Source organism: Pogona vitticeps, chromosome 4 (assembly GCF_051106095.1).
Source record: "Pogona vitticeps strain Pit_001003342236 chromosome 4, PviZW2.1, whole genome shotgun sequence".
Classification (NCBI taxonomy): Eukaryota; Metazoa; Chordata; class Lepidosauria; order Squamata; family Agamidae; genus Pogona; species Pogona vitticeps.
The window spans coordinates 166,825,621-166,836,159 of record NC_135786.1 but is presented as its reverse complement, the minus strand read 5'-3'; the positions used below and the strand labels follow the sequence as shown (position 1 = coordinate 166,836,159).

General features: G+C 40.3%; 1 protein-coding gene across 14 annotated transcripts in view; it reads right to left on the bottom strand.

Moving 5' to 3' along the window:
* The window catches only part of LOC110072917 (uncharacterized), a 303,684-nt gene continuing 293,145 nt past the window's right edge, over positions 1-10,539 (bottom strand). For 7 of the 14 annotated variants that reach the window (XR_013545230.1, XR_013545233.1, XR_013545232.1 and 4 more), the window contains 4 exons: positions 10,198-10,466; positions 8,529-10,077; positions 5,996-6,089; positions 1-1,234 (listed from right to left, as the gene is read on the bottom strand). The gene's annotated coding sequence lies outside the window, so the exon portion shown is untranslated. Of the gene's footprint in view, positions 1,235-5,995; positions 6,090-8,528; positions 10,078-10,114; positions 10,467-10,539 lie in introns of those variants that run through there. The other 7 variants (XR_012086775.2, XR_013545238.1, XR_013545240.1 and 4 more) reach the window with 5 other exon arrangements.

The window sequence follows — 10,539 nt, the reverse complement described above, 5'->3', positions numbered from 1 at the left end:
TCATCTTGGATAATTTATTTTGATTAGATTGGCCACACTTCTATTTACAATACAGACTTTTTTTTTCCAATTAGACTGAGTACAACTGTGTTTATAAAGATTTTAAAGATGAAGGAAGGAAAAAAAAACAACATCACACACCAGCTCTTTCCTGGACCATATGGAAAAGTCAATGTTTCAAGGTGTTAAAAACAGAAAAAGACAGACACTTTCCAGAAACTTTTCTCCAAATGTATCTGTTTCAAACAAGACAATTGTTCATTCCGGAAGAACATATATGGTACGAGGTAGTTGAAATAGCACACCAAAACCAAACCCGATCTTACAGCCTGAAAGGTTTCCTATGCGTTCCTGAATCAGAAAACTATCTATCTCAAGGCACATATGCACAAACACAGACATAACATTTATATTGTACACACTTCTCTTTTTCCCCACAAGGTGTTTGTGTCTTTCTTTCTTTCTTTAAGCCACATACACCTTTCGTTTCCTCCATGATCACGTTAGGGAGTGTGTAGATTACAATTCAGAGTCCCTCCATCCAGACACAGTTCTGCAAATTATGCCAGCATCATTGCTGGAATGAACAGACACAGAATCGGACAAGCAAACGGCACACAGCCTTTCTTCTTCCTTGTCTTTTGCTGGCTTGCTCCCTTCCACTCGTTTCCTCCCATGGCTAGGCTCTGACAGGCACACATATCAAACAATTTATTTATCCATCTCCAGCACAGCTCTCCTCTGAGGTGAAACGCTGTATCACCATGGCTTTCCCCATAATAATCCCTTCAAGCAGCAGTGGTTGGATTCTTCCTGTTGATGCCCTTTCCGTGCATAGTGGATTGCTGTCGATGCCCTTGTTCTATACAAAGGATTACCTGGCACTGTCGTTCTTTAAACATTGGCTCCCCAAACCTTTAACTTACATTTTGCATGTTTTGGGGGGGAAGAGAAAAATAAACCCCGCATCGCACATTTCTTCTATTCTGGCAGCAATGCCCTGCCCAGATTTCATCGTGTCTGTGAATTCACATGCCGACGAGTGATTCTCTCCTATAGTACGAGCCAGGCTGAAATGCAGGCAAGCAGGCAGGCAGGCAGGCAGTAGCAACCCCAGCAGCAGCAACGGCATCCACCCAGGTAAATGGGGGAAGCAGGATATGCCGAAAGTGGTGCAGCGTCATCGCTCTGAGAGAAGACGAAATCGCTCCTTCCAAACAGCATGGCTCAAATCCTGCAGGAAGTAGAGAGCAGGAGTGCCCCCACCCCACCCCAAAAAAATGAAGCGTTAAAATAAGAATCATCATAAATCAATAACACAACTTTATTTCTGTCACTTTGGATTTGGATTTCTGCATTGCTGAATGTTACTGCCCAGGAGTGTAGAGGCACAAAAGCTCTCTTTTCTGAACTGCAACAAATCCAGCATCACATGAGAAACCACATGATGTGCTGGCAGCTTGATACTGAAGCGGTCAACTATTTCACGGAAACAACGACAGCATCAAGAAATAATAATCTTGAGACAACAAATGTTTTTCTCTAATAGCTACGGAGAAATTCTGTTTAGAAGGCATGACATGTACATTTTGCCTCTGCACATAGAGTCATATCTGTGCCTATGTGCGTGGACGCAACTGCTAATGCAAACTGAGGATGCTGTTCCACAGACACTAGCTGGATGGCAGCAATATTTCTTCTAGGCTGCATTATTCAAAGCTGATTCCACTTAAGTGAATTCCTGAAAAGCATGCTCCATGTCACTGTAGCCTGAACAGGCGGAGGGGGCGGGGAGTCCCCAGTGCCATTATCTCTCCCTGCAATCTCTATCTGAAACTGCATTCTGAATAATTTATTTCCAACAAATAAGACATTCACATACGCTGTTCTATTCCTGTCTTACCATCACATGCTGGATTCATTATATAAATAAGTCTGGCTCAGTTCTGATCATGAAACAGAAGGAACATTTATTATTTCTCTAAATGCTGAATTTACTAATGATATTGCATACTAGGAATGTAATCGGTACTCACCAAATTTTTTAATCTCAGTGAACCTTCAAGTCTCACCATGCTGAGGCTTCTCCCTCCATCAGTGAGATTTCCCAGGTCTTAGAAAAACAAGACCTAGTCTCATTCATACCCACAACCATTTTTTATGCTTTGTACTGTCTAGGAATCTGCCTAATTCTGCATAGCTTAATGCCCTTTCTGATGGATCCTGTGCAACAAAGGCGCCATTCTATGCAGGAATGGTAACCATTCTGTGCAGACTGGTGCTTCCTCTGTTCTCTCTTGATGAACCCTGAACAGGAAAGTGCCATTCTCTGTAGGAATGATAATAATCCTGCACAGCTTTTTACAGAAAAAAAAACCCACAAGAATTCCCGCAGATGTGTATATGTGTGCATGCGTGCATGGGCATCCCAACAGAGAAAGCTCTCTGAAAGAATGATTTTTTTAACATACACCCCCCAAAGGTTCCCCTCCAAGAGCAAGAGATGGTGAGATTCAGATCCCTACTATTGATCCAAACAATCAAGGCAAGCAGCGTCTGTTATGTTGTGTACAAACTAGCTTCTGGTAATATGTGGTCGTAAGCAGTAAAGATACTTTCTGACTTTGTGTATTTGTTTACGTTCTGTGAATTTTTCAACTTAAAATGAGAAGGAATTTTCCTCCAGTTATGCTTTGTGCACTGGCATACATGTGTACCATCTAGGATCAGAAAAAGAGAGGCATGAAGGAAAACTCTTTAGGTAAAAGTAAACAGAGAGGAGGGAAGTGGAACACAAGTCAGCAAACATTTGTTTTTACTGGCTCCTGACTGAGAAGGGATGCTAACTGGTTCCAGTCCTATCAAGCACAAAAGACCACTGAAAATACAGCATAAACTAAATGCAAAACCAGTGTGTACACAGGACAGCAGAAATGGCCCTGTGTATGGCAAAACAAGAAAACTAAAATGCCTCCTTGACAGGGGTTGAACTCGATGATCCACAGGACCCCTTCCAGGTCTGCAGTTCTAAAATAGTGATGACAATGATCATCATCACAATCGGCATCTTATAAACCCTATATTCCACAATAAGCACCTATTTGGAATTTCAGGAAGGAGCAAGTTTAAATGTATGTTTCCAATCAGTTAGAAGGTAAATTGCTGACTGTAAGAATCTTGTGCCTGTCCTTGCACATGGGTGCCACCTCCAGTTTTGACAAACCTATACAGTGGTGCCTCGCTTAACGGGCACCCCGTTTAATGACGAAATTGCATACCGACGAACTTTTTGCGATCGCATTGCAATGTTTTAAATGGGGAAAAATAGCTTTGCGATGATCGGTACCCTGTTTTGCTTACCGATCATCACAAAGCGATGATTTTCTAACAGCTGATTGACGGTTCCAAAATGGCCACAGGGTTAAAAAAATGGCTGTCCGCTGTTTTCTGGGACGGATTCCTCGCTTACCGGGCAGCAAAAATGGTCGCCGTATGGAGGATTTTTGCTTAAAGGTGAGTCTGAAGCCCACAGGAACGCTTAACGGGCACCCCGTTTAATGACGAAATTGCATACCGACAAACTTTTTGCGATCGCATTGCAATGTTTTAAATGGGGAAAAATAGCTTTGCGATGATCGGTACCCTGTTTTGCTTACCGATCATCACAAAGCGATGGTTTTCTAACAGCTGATTGACGGTTCCAAAATGGCCACAGGGTTAAAAAAATGGCTGTCCGCTGTTTTCTGGGACGGATTCCTCGCTTACCGGGCAGCAAAAATGGTCGCCGTATGGAGGATTTTTGCTTAAAGGTGAGTCTGAAGCCCATAGGAACGCATTGAAGGGGTTTCAATGCATTCCTATGGGCTTTTTAATATTGCATAGTGACGAAATCGCTTTGCAGCGATTTTTGCTGCACCGATTATCATCGCTATGCAAGGCACTACCGTACTTAAATCCCCTTCACGGATTGCTGACTTGTCGTAGCGAAGGGGCTGGAGTAATTCAGAGAATCCATGGGCTATGCCATGCAGGGACACCCAAGATGGAAAGGACATAGTGGAGGGTTCTGACTAAACACAATTCACCTGGAGCAGGAACTTGCAAGCCACTCCAGTATCTTTGCCAAGAAAACTCCATGAACAGAAAAAAAAAAGGCTAAAAGATACGATGCTGGAAGATGAGCCCCTCAGGTCGGAAGGCGTCCAACATGCTACTAAGGAAGAGCAGAGGACAAGTACAAGTAGCTCCAGAGCTAATGAAATGGTTGGGCCAAAGCTGAAAGGATGCTCAGCTGCGGACACACCTGGAAGTGAAAGGAAAGTCTGGTGCGGCAAAGAAAAATACTGCATAGGAACCTGGAATGCAAGATCTATGAACCTTGGTAAGCTGGATGTGGTCAAACAAGAGATGGCAAGAATAAACATTGACATCCTGGGTGTCAGTGAACTAAAATGGACAGGAATGGGCGATTTCAATTCAGATGATTACCATATCTACTATTGTGGGCAAGAATCCCGTAGAAGAAATGGAGTAGCCCTCATAGTCAACAAAAGAGTGGGAAAAGCTTTTCTGGGATACAGTCTCAAAAATGATAGAATGATTTCAATATGAATCCAAGGCAGACCTTTCCACCTCAAAGTAATCCAAGTTTATGCACCAACCACCGATGCTTAAGAGGCTGAAATTGACCAATTCTATGAAGACTTACAACACCTTCTAGAACTGACATCAAAGAAAGATGTTCTTCTCATTATAGGGGACTGGAATGCTAAAAGAGGGAGTCAAGAGATAAAAGGAACAACTGGTAAGAAGTTTTCAAAAGAACACACAAGCCTAAGGTCAAATGAGACTAGGTGCTTTTGGTGGTAAAATGTTTAGAAGAGAATATAGGCAGCACTATCAAAGTGTGGGTCACCTATTACACTGCATGTGGGAAAATAACTTTCTCAGTGAATTTACAGGAACTGTGGTGGAAAGAATGTTTTAAACAGGCCATGAACTTTGAGCTGCTGTATCCAGAAACATACATCCAACCCACACCAAGTGTCACAAACCACACCAAGTGTCGCTACTTAACCACTGCTCCCTTGAAAAGTTCACAAAGCTCAGCATATCTATCCTTTTCCAAATGAACTGTCTCCTCTCCCTTTATGCTCTAGAGAAAAGGTTGTGGTTACTTGAGGTTTTAACCCCAAACCAGACAAATATCTTTAATTTTCACTCAAAATGAAATCTCAAAGTGAAACCTAGGGGTGTGAAGCTTGTGGACTCCAACCAAAACAAATACTTGTCAACTCCTACATAAATAGAAGCCCAAGAGTTACACATAACTCCAGCAATGACCCTAGTTGGATGTTGACCAATGCAGTAAAACAAACATCCCTACCTTTGGTGTAAGTTGCTAAGGATTATTTGGTGGCTTTAGGCTCATCTTCTGGTTATATAACTCTTTGATTACATATTTCTCCTATCCTTACTTTCTCATCATTACACAAAGGAACTCACTTGCATCAGCAAAGTGACATTCATATGAATCTTCTCCATATTTGGTTCTGGAAACACATATAATTTCACAAATCCAAGGCAACGGCACAACATTTATATATCTCTCTAAACCAATGGGCTTCTACAGAAAAGAAGTTGGTCACAGAGTTCGATATAAAGATTTATGCACAGACTATTCATTTTGTGAGATACTCTGAGAATGATTACTGACCTCAGGTTTATACCTTAGGCCAGTGGTTTGCAACCTTGGTTAACCCAGTTATTCCTGGACTGCAGTTTCCAAAAACCCTGGCCAGCACAGCTAATGGTGAAGGCTTCTCGGAATTGCAGTCCAAGAACACCTGGGTTAGTAAGACTGCGAACCACTGCCCTAGGCAAATTTCCATATTGCCATGAATTTATGCTGTTATAGAAAATGCTCCCTCAAATAATCCTGAAAATAATGTCTATTTTCTTGAATAAAAGTACATATAGATTATATTTTACAAACCTATAAAAGAAAGTTGTGAAGAAGCAGCCTCACTGGAAAGCAGGTCTGAGGTATGTCACAAGCCTGCAATTGGCTGGCTGAATTCTGGCTGTTCCTACAGGAAGATATACAAGCAAAAATTAAAAGAGCCAAATGAATTGCCATTGAATGTAGTGATTTAAGACTTTCAGTAGGCCATAGTTTAATAAAGTGTTAATAGTTTAACAGCTCAGTTTTCCTTTGCCAGTTTAAGACTGGTTCCTAAGATGAAACACAATACATAGGTTCAAATGGAAGAGATCCACCCTGCATGTGCACACACTTGCCAGCTGCTTCACCCCTTCAACTTTGAGAGTACAGTCAGGAAGTAAAAAATTTCCCTGCTTATTACAGAAAACAAATTGTGCATGTTGTGCATCCAAATGTTTTAAGTTCTAAACAGCACTAAACAAAAACTGAACCCAGAAAAAATGAGGGCTTAAAATTCAGACAACCATCACCCCTCCAAATTTTGATTTGCAACAAAGCCAGACTGTTAAAAGATCAATTTTTGTATGTGTAAAATGCACTAATCATACAGTTACATAGCGCACAGTATGATATTTACAACGATTTACAGATGCTATATCGTAATTAGTATGAAGCTTTAGAAGACTAATTTTGCAGAATACATTGGAAGAGTGCCCAGTGGATAGTTCAGGAACTGCAAGCAAGGAAACATTACTGCCGTTAAGCAGGCATAGACATGGTCAACAATATGGATGGGTGCCTCACGTAATCGTAGGTTTTGAAAGTTTGGAGTTTTAAAAAAAGAATGCTCTGAGAAAGTATCTATGGAGTTTTATAAAGATATCAACCAATATCACTAAAACACAACTTCGAAAAATAAATCTTGTAGAAATAATAACTATGGATTTGGTTCCTTCTTTGAATTCTTTGATAACTAGCCTAAATTCATGACCTGGCAGTACATCTGCCTGCGATCGGCTATCTGAATTCTGGCTGTTCCTACAGGAAGATATACAAGCAAAAATTAAAAGAGCAAAGAAGTCAAGTAAGCAACAAGAAGCACAACAAATTCAAAATAAAATTATCTTTGGATATTAGTAATGCCAGAGGAAAAAGCCTGCAGAGGCCCCTAATACTCCTTGGAATTGCTGCAAACACTTTGAGCCATGTCTGCTCACTTCACACCAATCTCTTGTTCTCCATCCTTGGCCTTAGGAGCAGCTACACTGCAGGTTTAACCATGCTCAAACCTCTCTGATTTTCATGGTTTTCCATAATGAACCTTATAAACTCTACTCTGAGGAAAGGTGCTTAACCAGTAGTTCTTTGGCATTATCACTGAACAATTACAATTGTTCTGGATCAATTTGGAAAAAAAAACCACATTGGCTTGAATCTGGAGCAAATCTACACAACTGTCCATTCGGTGTTGATAAAATTGTATTATTCTGTTCCTTTAGAGCCAACAACCTTTTCTCTTGCTCACACATTAAAAAGGGGGGTGGGGAATAACAGAAGTAACTTTTGATTAAATACTCTGATGTGACAATGAATCCAACATTCTTTCGGTCCTTCAAATGTTTCACCACATCAGAATTAATAAAGATATACCTTAATTTATTTGGAGCTAACTTCTGTCAGTGTGGTGTAGTGAACAGAATGATGGACTAGGAGTTTCAGAATGATGGACTAGGGTTGAGTCCCCATTTGGCCATAGACACTCAAGAGTGGAACAAGTGGCACTGGTAAAACCACTCCTTTGTGTGTACTTTGAAAATCCTATAAGTCAAATACAATTTAATGACATATAACAATAAACAATAACAAAACTTGGAACTAATTTGGCCAGAATGTGCCATAGCAATTATAAAAACTGAAAATGAATAGACAGGCAAGTTTCAAAATCACAGACGATGCAGTGACGCAAATTAAGTGACACATCTGCTGTTAATCATCCAATTATTGACAGAATGTAATTGTAGACAGGAGGAGTAATTCAACAAGAGACACACCGTTTCTGTTTGTAAGACAAAGAAAATATAAACAAAACAATTGCAACAAAGAGATGATAAAACTCTTCCCCAGTGATCCATATTTCTTGCCTACAATACAATGGCTCCTTTTTATGCCTGAAAAATGGCTTATTCTCCATAAATCTATAACGTGGCAGTTTTTTAAAACAGGCAACTTTTGTTTTCTTCCACATGTGATCCTTTTCATGCTGCCTGGCTGAGACAGCAAATATAAATACTGAAAATACCGCACATGCTGGACCACACAGCTATCAGCTGAAAACAGATAGCAACTGGCATCTAGAAAAGAAACTCTGTAGGGAGAGAAAGTGGGCAAATTTAAAAATCCATTTGGCTAGCAGGGCTCAGTCATCAAAGAGAACAGGCAGATAACTCGGGGCTGAATCCAGTTTCCACAGAGCCAACATAAGCAATCTTAAGGGAGAAACTACATGTTATCTGGCACACATACATGGGGAATATTTAATGGAGATGGTGATGATGATCTTTTGTAACAGCACTTTAAAACTAACCTGGCTTTTCACTTCACTCTGATTGCTAGGCTCTCCTCTGGGACAGGGGCGGAAGGAAGCTGTCTGGGTTTAAGATGAAGGGTCAAATAAATTTGTGGCTGATAAAGAGATACTTCATAGACACCAGAAAGTACTTCCCACATTATACTTTAATAGAAAATCTGATATGGTTGGGCCTTCATTTTTATTGCTTGCTTACACAAAATGCCATACTATTGTAATTATTTTATAAGCTCTTTCTTAGAGCTTTGTAGCTTGGGTTTTTACTATTGCTTCTTTTGTCAAAAATTGTCCAAATTTTGATGAATATATAAATCTGTCTTTTACCAGATTGAAAGGATTGCAGCAATTAATAATCTTGAAATTACCTTATGTTGGGGTGGGGAAAGACCATATGTCCATTCTCAAACAAACAGTGCATGCCCACACAAATGCACATTCTTGCCAGGGAGTAAACTTTTGCTTCTTTCATTCTCAGTTATGAGAAAGAAATATTTCAAAATGTTTCTCCCTGGTGGTTGTGAATAAAAAGAGTTTTTATGCATTTTCTACATTTGACATTAAAGTGCATGAATTTTTTTGATTAAAATGTCATTTGTGCAAAATACAAATGTGGGTGGGTGGGTGTGAATGCTCCTGCTGACAGAAAAATGCTGATCATTTTGCTCCCAGACAGAAGCAAAGATGCCATAGCAACTGGCAGTGTTGCTGACAGGGTGTCTCAACGTGTTGACATCTCTCAATGGGTCACCTTTTTCCAATGAGGATCGGATAATTTGTGAAGATTTGTCACATCCTTAATATGCACATATATTCTTTCTCACACACTCCCTTCAATGTTCAAGGATAGGGTTTTTTAAAGGTGAGATGAAAGAGAGACAAGACTACTGAAACTTGGATTTGGGTTGGTCCCCCACCAGTTAAAATTATTCTGTCTTTCAATACCCTTCTTACTACAGTGGAGAAGGTTTGAACTCTCTCTTCATCAGAAATGAAAAGTCTTGGGTGAGGTAGGAGTGGGACAGCTTACTTGAAACTGGGATTATGGGAAGAATCCCCCTCATTATAGTTCATCATCACCCAATTGATAGGTTACATGAAAGCAGATACTAGGGTATACAAAGAGTGTATGGAGACTACATGCAGCAAACAGTAAGATGAAATAACTTATCCTGTAAAGGGTTGGCCTCTTCCAATTTTATAATTCTAAAACTCAGTGGACAGTGCTCTGTTGTTCTTCCCAGCTAAGAACAGACCCATCAAATCAAGCTGAGTAAGACATCAACATTTAGTTAAATGTCATTGAGTCGAAAGGTCTTACTCCAGTTGGGCATAGCAATAAGATACTGGTCTATACGTAAGTTCAAATACAATCAAACAACAAACCAATTACAATAACCAAAAAGGAAGAAAAACAAAAACTCACTTGGTAAAATTAACTAGCTAAACCCTGCTGAAAGTTTTCCATGCGTATTTGAAGGTAGATAACAAGGGGACCATCCTAACCTGGCTGCTGAGATTCTGAGAAGACTTGTTTGTGAGCAGTAGACTGGAACACAGAATAGGAGTTAAAAGTAAAAACAATTATGGGGTAGCAGGGCTAGAACCGAGGTAAAAGAACAAGCCAAAAAGAGAGAGCAAGGAACAAAACACACCTTAGAGAACTTACTTCTTGTTTTAGCAACATTTAACTCCATCTTGAAGTTCACCCTCTTCCTTCCTGCCCAGATGGATGACCCATTGGCCAGTCTGAGTAAGTGGAACTCGGCCCGATCTGGAAAACTGTTTGCAGAATAACTGCCACCTGAGGCTCACTGATTCATGACATGAGGTTGCATGCAGTTCCTGACACCACTCAGTAGCTACAATTTCTGACGATTCCATAAACAGATTGTCATGATGGAAAAGGCCCTTTTCCTTCTTCCCACCAGTGAATTTCTGTCAGAAGAGAGACAAGAAAGTGGACATCAAAACCTGAATGGAGATCTCAAGCAGGCTTGTTACATCTAAT